We start from the raw sequence: 15658 nt of genomic DNA, 5'->3' as shown, positions 1-15658 counted from the left end.
ATAGAATGCATTCAATCATCTCTATGGTAGGAATAGTTCTCACTGGCAAGGAGAACTATCCTGAATGGTCCCGGATGATAAAACACACCCTCATCTTCAATGAGTAGTGGAAGGGAGTGTGTGTCGAAGAAGGAGACAATGACCCAGTGCAGCCTACATCAAACAAAGAGCTCGTCATTTGAGAAAACAAGAACAGCAAAGCCTATGCATTAATCACAGCATCTGTAAATGAAGAAGTAAGTCACCATATTTCATCATATTCAACTGCCTTTGAAGCTTTACAAAAGCTGAAAGAACTCTATGACTCACATTCTGCACTTGAAGTTGTTCAGCTCATGATTAAACTCTTCACTCTTGAACTGAAAAATAATGATCCTCTTGCTCTTGCATCTGAAGTAAAGTCTATAATGCATGATATTAAATCCACTAAGGTTGAGCTGGATATCCCTCTTATTGCTTTTCTCAAGGCACTCTATCCTACCTACTCCAATTATCTTGAGTCTTTACAAGCAAATGGAAATCTTAAAGATATAACCTTTGACTCTCTTGTGAAAAAGTTTGTTGAAAGAGAGAAAGCCTTTGGAAAGAAGACAGCTCCTGAATCTTCTGAAGAGACTGTGTGCCTTGCTCATAAAGAAAAGCATCCTGCTCAAGATTCTACAAGAGGAAGAGGTGGACGAAGAGGAAGAGGAAGATACTTCAGAGGCAGGGGGGGCAGACATTCTCAAGGAGAAAAGGCAGATCTGCATTGCACTCGCTGCAAACGAAATGGATCACATGATGCTTCTACATGCAAGCTACCATGGGACAAAATTGCGCAGAAAAGAAACCAGCAGAAAGGTAAAACTAATGATACAGACAAAGGTAAAGCACCTGAATCCGCTCACTATATTGTGGCACAATGTAACATTGGAGTAAATGAAGATTTGTTTAATGCTTCACTTGCTTCTTCGAAAAATGATTGGTTGCTTGATTCAAGAGCAACCTGTCATATGACTCATAGAAAAGATTTTTTTGAAGATTTCACTGACAATGTTGATGGAGCAGTATACTTTACAGATCAGTCAAAAATCAAGCCATCAGGGCTTGGCACAATCAGGCTTAAATTGCCTGGTGTTCCAGACTTTCTTCTGGATCATGTTCTATATCTCCCACAGCTCAAGAGAAACTTGTTGTCCTTGGTCCACATCCGCCAGCAAGGTCACTCCATTCATATGTTTGATGGCAAACTTGAGGTAAGAAAAGCATCTGACCACTCACTTGTCATGAGGGGAATAGAAGAAGAAAGACTTTTCAAACTGCAAGGAACCTCTTCTCATGCACAACATTTCTCATATATTTCTCATCATGAAGAAGGTACACTTCCATCAAGTTTATTATGGCATGCTAGATTTGGACATTTAAACTATGACAGTCTCCGCTTATTGAAGAAAAATGGTGTTGCTGGTTTGCCTACAATTCCTAGGAAACATAAGCAATGTGATGCTTGCATTCTAGGAAAGCATAGCAAACAGTCTTTTCATGATTCACATTCAAGAGCACATAGGAAGCTTGAACTCATTCATTCAGATTTATGTGGTCCAATGCCTGTTCCTTCTGCAAATGGAAATAAATATATCATGACATTTATTGATGATTACACCAGAATGTGTTGGGTTTATCTATTGAAGAACAAATCTGATGCTTTTCAAACATTCAAGAATTTTCATAAATAGATTGAAAATGATGCACAATCTCATATTGGGTCTATTCGCACTGATAATGGAAAAGAATATACATCAAATGAATTTGAAAACTATCTTCGCCAACATGGGATCAAACATCAAACAATTGTGCCTTATAATCCCCAACAGAATGGTGTAGCTGAAAGAATGAATAGAACAATCTTGAATATGGTACGATCCATGCTTTTCTTCAAAAAAGTAAAGATAATGTTTTGGGCTGATGCTGTTCTATGTGCTGCATATATAAAAGATTAGATGTCCATCTAATGTTATAAGAAACAAGACTCCTTATGAATTGTGGTATGGACATGTTCCTTCGGTAAAACATCTCAGGATCTTTGGTTCCACCTATTATGCTTTGATACCAAAGGTACATAGAAACAAACTTGGTGCTAGAAGTCGTAAGTGTATCTTCCTGGAGTATTCAAACAACTCTAAAGCATACCACCTCTATGATGAAGTAAATAAAAAGTTTGTTGTATCTAGAGATGTCATTTTTCTTGAATCATCCAAATCTGACAATGTTGTTGAGCGGCAACTTGATCGCTTGGATAGATTCGCAAAAACGAAATCATTTCAAGAATTTGATAATCAGATTCCACATCTTGAAGGGGGGATTCCTATACTTGTACAACATGTGGAATCTTCTTCTGAAGAACAATCTCCTCTGCATGAAACTCCAACAACGAATGATGCTTTAAGTGATGTAATTGATAGAATTGGGAGACTCAATCTTGATTCAGTCCCAACTCAATCAACAGAGCAGCCTAGACCATCTCAAAAAGGTCCCCCAAAGTGGCTGACAAACTTACAAAGACACTTGAAAGTGTTCATCCTGATGAAATTGGAAAAACAGGAACCAGAAATTCAAACCGACAAGATGGAGGTGATGTAGATGACTCTAATTCACCTATTGATATGGATGTTACTTATGATTGTGAATTGAACTTGTCTACAGATTTTGAACCAACTTCCTTCAAAGAAGTTGCTTCTCATGATGAATGGAAAGAAGCGATGAAAAAGGAGTATGATGCCCTCATAAAGAATGGCACTTGGAAGCTGGTTGATCCTCCATTTGGAACCAAACCAATTGGCTGCAAGTGGGTCTACAAGAACAAATACAAAGCTGATGACTCACTTGACAAGCACAAAGCTAGGCTTGTGGAAAAAGGTTTTTCACAGAAGGAAGGGGTCGATTATGAGGAAACTTTTGCCCCCACAGCAAAATGGGCCACCATCCGGACACTCTTTGCACTAGCAACTCAGAACGGTTGGAAAGTCCATCAAATGGATGTAAAAACTGCATTCTTGACTGGAGATCTAAAAGAGAATGTTTTATGTCCCAGCCTGAAGGATTTGCTGTGAAAGGACATGAACAAAAAGTATGCAAACTTGTGAAGTCCTTGTATGGCCTCAAACAAGCACCGCGAGCCTGGTAATGAAAAACTAATTGAGCATCTTCTGAAACTCAACTTCAATCATTTTGATCTTGATGATGCAACTTTATTTGTCAACAAAGTTGGCAAAACAGTTGTATATCTTGTGGTATATGTAGATGATCTTTTAATGACAGGGAACAATGAAAGCTACATTGCATCCATAAAGAAGGAATTGGGGAAAAGTTTTGAAATGACTGATTTGGGCTATGTTCATTACTATCTTGGCATTGAAGTAACCCAACATCCAAAATCCATATTTCTTTCTCAAAAGAAATACATTGGAGATTTGTTTAACAGATTTGGCATGACAGAGTGCAATCCTCTTTCTACTCCAATGGAACAAAACTTAAAGCTCACATCTATTGAAGGAAAGGAATTTGAGGATGCAACAAAGTATAGACAACTTGTAGGAAGTCTCATCTACCTCACTACTACCAGACCTGACATTTCATTTGCTGTTGGAATCCTCTCCAGGTTTATGCAAAAGCCTTGTGAGGGACATTGGTCTGCTGCAAAAAGAGTTCTAAGGTACTTGAAGGGAACTCAAGACCTTGGAATCAACTATACACAGGTGGACGACTTCAGCTTGATTGGATACTCTGATTCAGACTTCGATGGAGACAAAGAAACAGGGGTATCTACTTCAGGATATGCTATGAGTCTTGGATTAGGAGTTGTCTCTTGGAGATCACGCAAACAATCAGTTCTAGCAGATTCCACAACATAAGCAGAATATGTGGCAGCAGCTGAAGCAACGAAAGAAATTGTGTGGCTCAGGAAAATTCTTGAAGATTTGCAGGTAAAACAAGTACAATCAACTCCACTCATGATTGACAACACCTCTGCAATAAAGTTGGCCAAGAATCCAAAGTTCCATGATCATACAAAACACATCAATACTAAATATCATCTAATCCGACATCATGTTGAGGCCAAAAAAATCCATCTCCGTCATTGTTCCACAAATGAGCAAATTGCAGACATCTTCACCAAAACGCTTGGAAGAGAAAAGCTTGAAAGATTCAGAATGATGCTTGGACTCACCAACATCCCTTCAGATTAAGGGGGGGAATGTTGACACCTAATCCTCTGCAGTTGGGTGAACCTGGAATGTGAACAGTCATCAGAAGATGAACTGAGCAGTCACATTCTTGTATATAACAATAGCTTACCTAATGTAATAAATCGAATCAGTTTTTCTGAGTTTTCTGCCAAACTGGAGTTAGTCCTGGCCTGACACAATGATTACTTCAGAGATAGAAAGAATGCACCATACCTCAAAAGACCTCATTTCCAAGTGATTTTAGTCCAATCTCAACAAGATCAGTCATCAAGAAGTTCATAGTTAAGTGTTAGGATGATTATTAAGCTTCTTGAGATTAATAAGTGACAAATTTTAATTGTTTTTAGGGCTTATTATTATTAGCCTTCTTGTGATTAGCCACTAAATGCAATACTTCAAATCTGATATGTCATGACAGCCTACAATACAGGACTATGAAGGAGGATCAAGGCCACAAGGCTTTACGGCCGTACTTCAACAATTGATAAGTCAAATGTAGGAGCCCAAATGCCAATGTTTTGGCTTTAAGCAAGAAATGAAACCCTTTCAATCGTGTGCACTAACCTGCAATCACAAATTTGTTAGCCCTAGACTATATGCAACAAGGAACAAACCTCAATATACTTGTGGCTAAGTTAGAAAAGGACTCTAGGCCTTATGGCTAGGGCTAGAGAGAAAAATTAGATGGACCAATGTACACCCAAGCCCAAAGAAAAAATTAAAATGATTTCCAAGAGGACGCTAGGCATGCAATCAACCATAATCAGTTTGTAAATCAAATACAATGAGTTTCATGAGCCTTCTAATGGATCAAAATTTTAATGTCAATTTTCCAAGTCAAAATCAATATCAAACCCTTGCAAAAATATTGATTAGGTCTGCAACAAGATTAGATTAGCATATGATCAAATGCAACAATTTTGTGAGCCCTCTAGTGCTTGCAGCTAGGGATAAATAGGCATCGCAAGCTTGCGGCCAAGCCAAAATGGCTCAATACCCTTACTAGCCACCAAAAGAGGCTAGTAATTAGACTTTCAACCATCAAAAAATAATTCAATAAGCCTGCAACAAGCAACCAAGCCAGATTTTAGCAAGAGAATGATGAAGATAGCCACAAATTTTATTTGCAAAGTTTTTTAAATAATAAGCCCTTGTGAAACATTCAAATTTGCATGAATTTAGCCCTAGTAGGGCTTGCGGCTTCCTTATAAAAATTCGTTGAAGGAGAAAAGAGCCACAATATTGAATATCGAACCCTTTGTATGCCTAGTTAGGCCTTGAACCCCTCACGGCTTTGACAAAATGCTAGACGAGCCTCAAGAAATGGTGATGTTAGGCCCAAACCCTAGTCGTCTAGGCTAGGTGAGGGTTGAAACCCTCTAGGAATCGATCTCTTCTTTGATCTCTTGAATATCCACCTGCAAAATAATTTCAAGAAGAAACCCTAGCCGTCCCTCTAGATTTACAAGAAAATGAAAAATAAAAACCCCAAGTTGGTTATATACACAAGGAAAAATAAACTACAAGGGTTAGAAAATAATATACAAATTATTTACAATATTCACAAATAAAAAAAATTGCTCTAATTAGCATATCTATCTTTCATTGCACGAATAGATTGATGATAAATCAATAAAGTAAGCTTTTTATATTAGATCCATGGCCAAGATCTCTACAAAACAATTGTTAGGTAAGTCCTGGAAGTGTAACACAATGGGCTCTTAAGCTTCTTATCTTGGGAGTTGGCTGGTCCAACTGAAGACTTGCCCTCACACCCAAGATCTGAATATTAATGAGATCTCTACACAACTAAGATCAAGTTATTAGATCAATAGAGGCTAGATTAATCAAATTTGATGTGTTACTCTAAACCCAATCACTAATGCAATATACTTGCGCAAATAGTTAATCCAACCACTGGCTAATGAAATAATAACTTATAGAATTTTACTTCAGTAGAGCATTAGGAACATGATTCAAAAAAATATTACCAATAAGCAGAAGAGGAACACCATCATGAATAAACCCCGAAAGACTTCTAATTTATTATTCCAAAAGAAAGATTACATCCAGCAAAACTTGACTCAAAGCTTGCTCAAGATTTTTTAATGAGTACATGATACAATGAGGAGCATAATAGGTTCCTTATATAGAAAATGAGAGCATCAACCCCCTCCAAGTGGAAATAACGGCTAGTTTCCTTGATCCATGGCTTGATCCTTGTCAAATTAATTTGATCCCTTGATAACTAGTGTACAGATCTCCAAAAGAATTCGACTTCCTTCATTGTTGGGCTGGATGGGCCAAATTTTGACTTTTGGGTGGTTTTGGAACACTGGAGAATCTTAAAAAAATAGAATTATCATAATTCTCACATTTAGAAAACCACCTTGACCCAAAAATTCAATTTTGTTGAGAAAATATTCCTTCTAGGCCCAATGAATTTTTGAACTAAGACTTCTTGTCTTGGAAATGAGTCCTTTCTAATTTTTTACTTTGACAAAGCACCTCAATAATTTTTTTGATGATTTTTCCGCTTGGATAGAATTTAATTTTCTCTCATTTTAATTTTTTGACATTTTTCCAGTTTAATTATTTTAACATTTCCACTGGAATATAAAATAAAAGACTCAAAGAGGGGATTATATATATTTTCCACCCTCAAAGTGGGTCTAAAAATATTTAGGCGATGATGTCTAATTATGAGTAATCATCCACCAAAAATATTCCTAGACAACACTTTTTACATCAAGATATTACATAGACATCCCATTAGAAGGGGAATTTTACAATAGACACATGACCTCTTAGACTCAACCAAATTCTGCGACACAAGACAGATGATCTAGTATGATAAAAATACATAGACTCGATAACACTAGGACTCACCTAAGACCTTACCATCGAGCCCCACTCTAGCTTTGGGGGATGCTTGGGAGAAAAACTCTGCCAATTATTTGGGTTTGGAAACGCAAATAATTGGTAGAGGGTAAAAAACTCCCTAGAGTGAAACTCTTTGCTAAGGATCAAAGGCTTACCTAGATGTTTTTACATGGCTTCATAGTCATACTAGAATAATTTTTACAATAGAGGCCCAAAGGGTAGCAAAAGCAAAGGATCAAAGGCTTACCTAGATGTTTTTAAATGGCTTCATAGTCATACTAGAATCATTTTTACAATAGAGACCCAAAGGGTAGCAAAATTTGGGATTACAATGACAAATTTGAAGTTGTGTGATGACGATGACTTTGAAAATATTTATCCACTGATATGTACTCTGCTTCTTGGGGTAGTTTACACATGTGGTCAACATGTCCGTAGCCACCCTTTGCATTTTGATTTTTCTTTCCTTTATTTTGTTGTGGCCATGATATACTCTTCTATTTCTTTTAGCTGCATCAGCCTCCCAAGGAAAAAAATTTGAGCCCTACCCAAGGATGTGGACATGTGATTGCTAAATCTCAAAGAACCAATGATAAGTTGAACCCAAAGAATGGAAGTGAAATATGGGTTTGCAGTGTAAGATGGCAGGTGTTAATTACGACATAGGGGCAAATGGAACTATGTTATCTCAATCAAAGCTTCCCAAGTAGTGCCCCTCATATACCCAAAGGGCCTTAAGGGAGGTCCCACTGGACTAGGATCAAAGATTAACCCCCCAAGTAAGGTGAGAGAACAAGATCACAATCAAAGTTTGTCAATCTTCTAGATCACCCAATAATCCAAACCAAATGCCCAAAAACAAACAAGTATAAGCACTCAAAATTACAAAATGATCAAAGTACCTTTTGAATTGTAGCCCACCTTCATCCAGGTGATCAAGTTGGATGGGTGAGAAGCAAATCGTTGATGCAAGTGGTGGAGATATATGGCATATCATCATCTAATGGAAGCTATAAGGGGCTATTGGATGTCTGGGTAGATATCCAATGTAGGAGAAAAGCTTTCTCCTACAGGGTTACCCATCTTGGTGGGTAACAGTCCTTTTCTCCATACGAATGTAAACATAAACTGGACTACCAAAGGTGCGCAGATGACTTAATTTTAGCTTCACTCCAATGAACACCTCCTCAGGAGTCATATCCTCCAACAGCATGTGAGGACTTCTACTCTATAGATACATAATTGTATTGCACGCCTCTGCCTGGTTATACATCATTGCCCTCATTGTGTCCATTATGGTACTATTTTTCCTCTTTGTGACCCCATTTTGTTAAGGGTTCTAAGGTATCGCTAGCTCCTTCTTAATCCCTGTTGCTCGACACAAATCTTAGAACTCATTACAAGTATACTCGCCACCATAATTCAATCTCAACACCTTAATCTGCTTCCCAGTCTGGTTTTCCACAAGAGCTTTAAACTATTGAAACCAACTGAAAACCTCACCCTTGGTCTTCAAAACGTAGATCCAAGTCTTCCTGGAAAAATCATCTATGAATGTCACAAAGTACAAAGACCCAATTATTGATTCTACTAACATAGAACCACAAATGTTTGAATGCACCAAGTACAATACAACCTTGGACTTGTTCTTGCTGTGAGGAAATGCCAATGTTCCACCAAGGTTCCGGGACGAGGGGGCGAGGGGGCGCGGGAGCGGCCTATGCAAAAGCTCCCTACCATTTTTTAGGAAACGTGGGGGAGCGTCAGGGTCTTAAAAATTTATAAATATAAAATATAATTTATTAATTGAGTCCACTATGACAATTTGGTTTGAATTGAAAAGCTGCAAAGCATGATCATTGATATGAATATCATTTGACATTATCCAAATTTATAATATCATATAAAATAATAAATTTAAAATTCTAATTCAGCTTGGTCAAATACTAATTTAAATTTTGGTCAAACAGAGGGAGAGCTTCAGCTTGATAAGGTAGCCACTGAATTCTGTGAAAAGGTAAATGAACAGATCAGGAACATTGCATTGGCAGTAGAAGGGGCAACTACAATGGGTTGTCCAGTTGTATTGGATACAACAGCTAGAAAGTTTGTTATATTATATATAATATAGACAGTACACCATATGCTGAAAGAATAGTTTTAGTTCCAGGAGAGATGAGAAGATCACATGAAAGAGTTTCTGACAGTTTACTATCAAATGACATTAACTGTAGGATGACCATCTGCGAACCAACTTGGGTGACCAACGATGGCATGGATAATTTGTCTACCTTATTAGAGCAATGCCATGCAGTTCAAACTTCAAACTAGCAGTGTATTTCGGGGGTGAAAATAATTTTCAGACTTGAGAATTCACGCTGAGCCACTGTGCTCTGTGTAAATTTTGTAACTGTATAAATTCATATATAACGACAGTTCCTGATATTTCTTGCTGCCCATAGTATTTTGTCATGCTTGCAGTAAACGCATGTTAGTCTATCGTCCACCCAATTATTTCCCACATGGCATAGGTGCTCCTTCCATAGTTTGTATGTCAAATGTCATGCAAATTAAAAACACAAACTGAATGTCTCATATTCTTTACCTGTCACTCCAGTTATCTCCCCACTGTAATCCAGCCATCACTTGAGAAAAAAAGGAGAAGTTTTAAAAGGGAAAATTCATGTACGTGCTATATGGTCCAGCAAATTTCCATGATACTGACCCTATAAAATAACGCTTGTTGAAACCAAAAGACAGCACAAGACGTTATCCCCATACAGAACATGAGTAGCTTTGTACCACTTTAGGTCTATTAAATCATAAACTATAAGCAAAGCCATTTTTTTGGGAGCGTGGGGAAACGTCCCCTCAGGGAAGGGAAACGTTTCCCTGGCACGTCCCCCTGAGTTTCCTCCATTTTGGGAGCGTGGGGAAACGTCCCCTACTCGTCCCCAAGTCCCCGAAGCGCGGGGGAGCAAGGAAACTAGACCCCTAGGGGGGGGAGTGAGTCCCCGTGGAACACTGGGAAATGCAACCTTGACCCCCTTGCCAAGCGCACACTCCCTCTTGCTCCAACTTGATCTCCAGAAAACTTGTAACCATTCTTTGTAGAATAGGATGAGTCCTATAGTGTAGGTGTCCCATCTTCCTATACCAATTTTCGCTCTAGTTGTCACACTCATGTGCGAAAGCCTTCACCAATTGTCCTCTCAACATATACAGATTCTTCTGCCTTTTCCCAATTACTCGCCTCCTGTTGGGATCAAGGCCTTTCATCCCATTAGACACTTCACCTCCCATGAAACTGACCTAGTCCTTTATCCTCCATGGTTGAAACCGGTAGGAGATTCTTGCCCAAACCCGATACAAACATTGAAACAACACTTCATTCACCTCCATGATACCCCCGAAGTCCATTTGAAACTCAATACTGCCAATGTCCTCTACTGCATACTTGGTATTATCACCAAGCTCTATATGCATATCTTTAAGCTCCTTGGTCATGTTGGTGAAAATGTCTCGAGACCCGGTCACGTTACAAGATTCTCCCCTATCTACAAAACAGAGACCTCTCATGAGGATTCTAGAAAGGCATAACACCATGGCAAAGTTCTTCTCAAACTTTTCGACCAACTCATCCATTTGTGCAACGACTATCATGGCTATCTTTCCCTTTCCCTTCTTCGTGTTTGGACATTAACTAGCAAAATGCCTAAACTTGTGACATGAAGAGCAATTGACATTCATCACGTCCTTCGCCCTTTTACCCTATGACGGTCCACCTCCACTCTAGTTTTGCTTGGCCTTCCCTTTGTCCTTTTTCACTTGTGTAGCAAGAGCAAGCTCCTCTTTCACCTCACCACTCCTTCGTCATCCTCCGGCTAATGAATTCTCCTAGATCATTGTCTAGCTGAAACATCCTACTACCGACTCCAATCAAGAAATTGTTGCCTAGCTAGAATGCCATCCACAAAGGTGGTTCAATACTAGCCCTTGCACACTCCCTCTTGCTCCACCTTGATTTCCGGAAAACATGTAACCATTCTTTTGCTCCCCAACACCATCATAACAAAAAAAGGAACCAGCAAGAGAATGCCAAGCCATAAAGCTATGATGTTTGGTTAAGTTTTAGTTTCTTGCCTGCAATAAAATGAAGGAGGAATGGGAATGGGAAAGAGAGGAGAACATATTTCATTTAAAATGAACATATAAAAAACACAAATGCTACATGGAAAATAAAAAGAATGGGATTGGACCCTACCGCTTTGGCTCTTCAATGGTGTCTTCAATCCCAAACTCTAATCTCCCTTGCAAGCTCCTCAAGCAACCCTCATAATCTTCCTCTCGCTCACCTCCTCAACTCAAGCTCCAAAATCCCTCTCTTACTCTCTCAAAATGCAAATGATGCATTGTTAGAGGGGGGAGGCCTTTTATTTCTTTTGGCCCTTCCCTTCCCTCCACCACAAAAAAAATTGTGCACAATCTTTACCATGGCGAGCGAATTTTTGGAAGGGGCATCGGTCGGGCACGATCGCTCCCGTACCTCTCCATGATTTAAAAAATCACTCCGGGACCGAACAAGATTGATCATCCCCGACCGCTACCGCTTTCGCTCACAGAAAGGAATGGAGCGAAATTTTTAAGGGAGCGCGCTCCCAGAATTCTCTCTCGAACAACGTCGATCTGGATCCGCTCCCGAGCAAAGCATGCTTCGAGAGTGGATTCAGGGGGGAGCGCTCCCCCGCGGCCCTGTCTAGAAGACCTATAACCATCCTCCTCAATGCTGCCAAAGCCCTGTAATGCAGGTTAGCAAATCTTCAATGCCATAACTCACATAAACTAATACTGTCATGTACCAATGCCTGGGTTGGACATCCTAACAACTTGTACAGCCCTCCCTCTCAAACACCAATCACTCTTGTTGAGTCTATGCTCAAGCCCTTAGGCCATACAAGAAGTTGACCATCTTCAAATGCAAATTCGTAGCCTCTATCCTCCAACACTGAAATAGAGAGCAAGTTCTTCTTCAATCATGGTACAAACAGTGCATTTATCATGTGTGGAGAGCCTTCAAAACTCTAGTTACAATGATGTTGTCCCAACTCCCTTCACTACATACTAGGCATTATCTCCAAGTTCCACTTGCAATGTTGAATCCTTCTCTCTCAAATATGAAAGAGAATCTTGTGAGATTGTCATGTGCCTAGAAACACCATTGTCCACCAACCAAATATCACTACTATCTGTAATAGTGCCTGTAAGAGCGAAGACAAAGGAATATTCTTTTCAAATTTCATCTACAATCTCATCAAGTTTAGATCCCTTTGTCTTCTTCTGTGGTAGATGCCCATCATCATCATCAATATCAGTTGTTGATGCATGTTGCTTTCCCTTTCTTTTGTTTTGAGGACACTACGAGGCATAGTGACCATTGACCATTGGGGCACCTGATCTTTGAAAGTTCCTTCTTCAATTGGCACTGATCTTCCACATATTCCTCTTATCAAAGTTTCTCTTCCTTTTCCTTTCCTTGCATGAGCTGCAAGGGCCTGAGTTTTTTCATCCTGAGGTCTCTGCAAGATGTTCTTGGACAACGATCTAGGCTCCTCTTCGACATAATCAGTGCAAAGTTGATCAAACTTGGGCAGCTCAGCCCGTGCACAAATACCTTGAACAAATGGATCCCATGAAGAAGGAAATCCATTAAGAGCCATTGTAGCAAGCTTTGAATCATCAATGATATCTCCAATGACTATATGTTGATCTCTCAACTGGGAGACTCTCATGAGATAAGTGGCAACTGAATCTGATCTGGATATCATGATACTATCGAGTTGATGCCTCAAGGCTAACTTCCTACTAGTGTTCTTACTCGCAAACAATCCCAGCAAGGAATCTAACTTCCTACTAGTGTTCTTACTCTCAAACAATCCCAACAAGGCATCATACATCTCGTTGGCAATCTTCAACTCGGCAACATGTGGAATCAAATGGTCCTTTACAGAATCTATCAAGATCCCCTTAGCCTTTGCTTTATTCTTCTTATGCTTGGCTCTGTCCTCAACATCCGCTAGTTCTGAGAAACTTTCCTTCGCATAATTCTAAATATCATTTTCATCCAAGACAAGGAGTATCCTGGTCTTCCAAGACCCGAAATTTGTATTACCACCCCCCAAAGGATTAGGCACTGGTCTACCATAGGTGATCACCCTAAAACTTATTTTCTTCACCTTCTCCTCTTCTTTCTAGGTCTAGCCCCATAGGTCACTTAGGGCATCGAATATCTAACAATCTAGACATCCAAATACTTCGATTTTTGGTCCACAACTGCGTCAGTGTGTCCTCAAAAAGCCCTCCAAATTTCATGAGATTCCAACAGTGGAATCTTGAGATATCGCAAGCCCTAGCTCAAAGACCAACTCTTGCCCTTGGTTTCCCTTAGGCTAGAAACCTCACTGGGATCCTTGCACTTCCTTTCATTGAAAATCCATTCCTTGATCCCTTTCCCGTCCTTAATTAGGTCAAGCATATCATTGGTTGCTAAATCCTATCCCCTTGACCTACCTGGGTCCACTTGGTCCCATGTGGTCCCATATCTTGTCAAAGTCAACTCTTCAAAAACCACTTTGGAAACCAAATTCCACAAGGATTTTAGGGTTTAGGAAGCTCCTTTACAAGTCACATTCCCTACGACAAGCCCTCAAATCCCTACTCCCCTACCCTAGAGAATCGTGTACCTTGTTTAAGAAGCAAGCAAGTCCCACTCTTGAGTCTCTCCTAGGAAAGGGTTATCGAGATCACTTCACATCCATCTTAGTTGATCTATCCTTCATAAGTGATTCTCTATATATCAGGTCTCCTCCCATCGGTGAAAGTCCGTAAATAGTAGGAAGCTTTAGTTGTGGTGACAGTGGGCTTTAGCTTCAATGTTGCTCTTGACCTAACAAGTGCCCCTCTAGGACCCCCTACTAGTTTGAAACTTTGAGCAGTAACAAGACCAAATCAATGGGACAACATACCTCCTCTTGATCTTCAGCTAGCATGGCCATCCCCATCAAGCTTTTGAGGAGTTCCTAGTTCTTAGTATAGATCAATTGTTCTCCATCCACCCCTTTAGTAGACTAGTATTTCATTAGTAGGTTCTTTTAAGAGGCCTTGATTGTTAAAGAGTCTCAATGGATAAATCATTCCCAACTCACTCCTAGTGTTGGAAAAATAAGTACTCTTAGTCCTTGACTCTCCCCTTAGTGCCTCATAGGGTAGTGTATTAGATCCTTGTCTGTGGTTGATATATAATAGGACACCCTCATCTTCCTCCTTTGCTCCCTCCACTTTTACCTCTTTTTTCTGATGTGGTTATTAAGGCTTCCTCTTCGCCCTCTCACTCTTCACCTAGTTATGATGATCTCTAGCCCATTATCATGTTGTACCTATGCTTACGCTTTTGGTTACTTCTCTAATTCAATAGTTTAGCTTATTTTATTTTGTACTTTATCTTTTAGGTTCTAGGAGTTGCTTTGGCACTCCCATAATTGGCCACAACTAGATTGCACTTTTGAGTCTTTTGACCTACTTATTTGTGGTCATTATTGGACATTAATAAAACCCTCTTATCTTACCTTATATGTTTTTCTCATCTTCTAATGATAACAAGGAATATGTTTCTGAATTTCAGTTGTATACACTAATTGATTCTAATATGCATATGCGAGTAGTGAGAAGAATTAAGTGAATTCTTTAGAGATTGTACTTTTAAGTCTCTTAGACCTACTTAATTTTGGTCATTCATGGACGTTAATAAAACATCTTATCTTATCATATATGTTTTTATCATCTTCAAATGATAGCAAGGCATATGTTTAAATAAATTTCAGTTGTATATACTAACTAATTTTAATAGGCATCCACAAGTAGTGAGATGAATTAAGTGGATTCTTTACATAATTACCAATATAATAAAATGACAGATTCTAATCATACCTTGGTTAGGTTCACTACCATTTTATTGTAGAACAAGTATCAAATATCCTGCAACAAAGTGTGATGATTTTAAACTAGAAAATAACAAGGATCAACAGATCTGTCCCAGCCATCTTGCATTGGATCATTGTGCACTAACCCACGTTAGCAATGGATTATTACATAGAGAGGAGTCCCACGTGAATAAGGAAGAAGTGCAACTAGCAAAATGCAAATATTTTTGCTGACAATCATGTGCGCAATCCTACAAAAAGTTTCCATGTTTAACAATTGAAAGGTCAAACCTAAAGATTACACTGTCGTGCTTTTTAGATTAATAAACCTACAACTAGAACATTTTGGCTTTCAAAACATTTTCCAAAGAATATAGCTACTTCTTGTGTCATATAAGCTTTCATAAAATTATCATCAAAGAACATATGCCTTGAAGGGTGCAAGTATTGTCCTATTATAGAAAAAACATTTACATAATATATAGAGCAGGTAAAAAGCCTAGCAAGGCCATAATTCTAGACCTTTACATTTTTCATCTATGGTCTGTAAGTAACATAAAGCAATGTAATTCA

The 15658-nt window shown here is 39.0% G+C and overlaps 1 protein-coding gene across 2 annotated transcripts in view; it reads right to left on the bottom strand.

The window, feature by feature from the left end:
- PWD (chloroplastidic phosphoglucan, water dikinase (ATGWD3)) overlaps window positions 1–15658 on the bottom strand; it is a 327315-nt gene that overhangs the window by 201488 nt on the left and 110169 nt on the right. The gene's annotated exons all lie outside the window — the stretch shown is intronic.

The sequence above is a fragment of the Pinus tabuliformis genome, chromosome 8 (assembly GCF_031772625.1).
Source record: "Pinus tabuliformis cultivar Carrire ecotype Pingquan chromosome 8, CPIR1, whole genome shotgun sequence".
Lineage (NCBI taxonomy): Eukaryota > Viridiplantae > Streptophyta > Pinopsida > Pinales > Pinaceae > Pinus > Pinus tabuliformis.
Note: the sequence above shows the minus strand (reverse complement) of the source record. Positions and strands in the feature narration are given on the sequence as shown.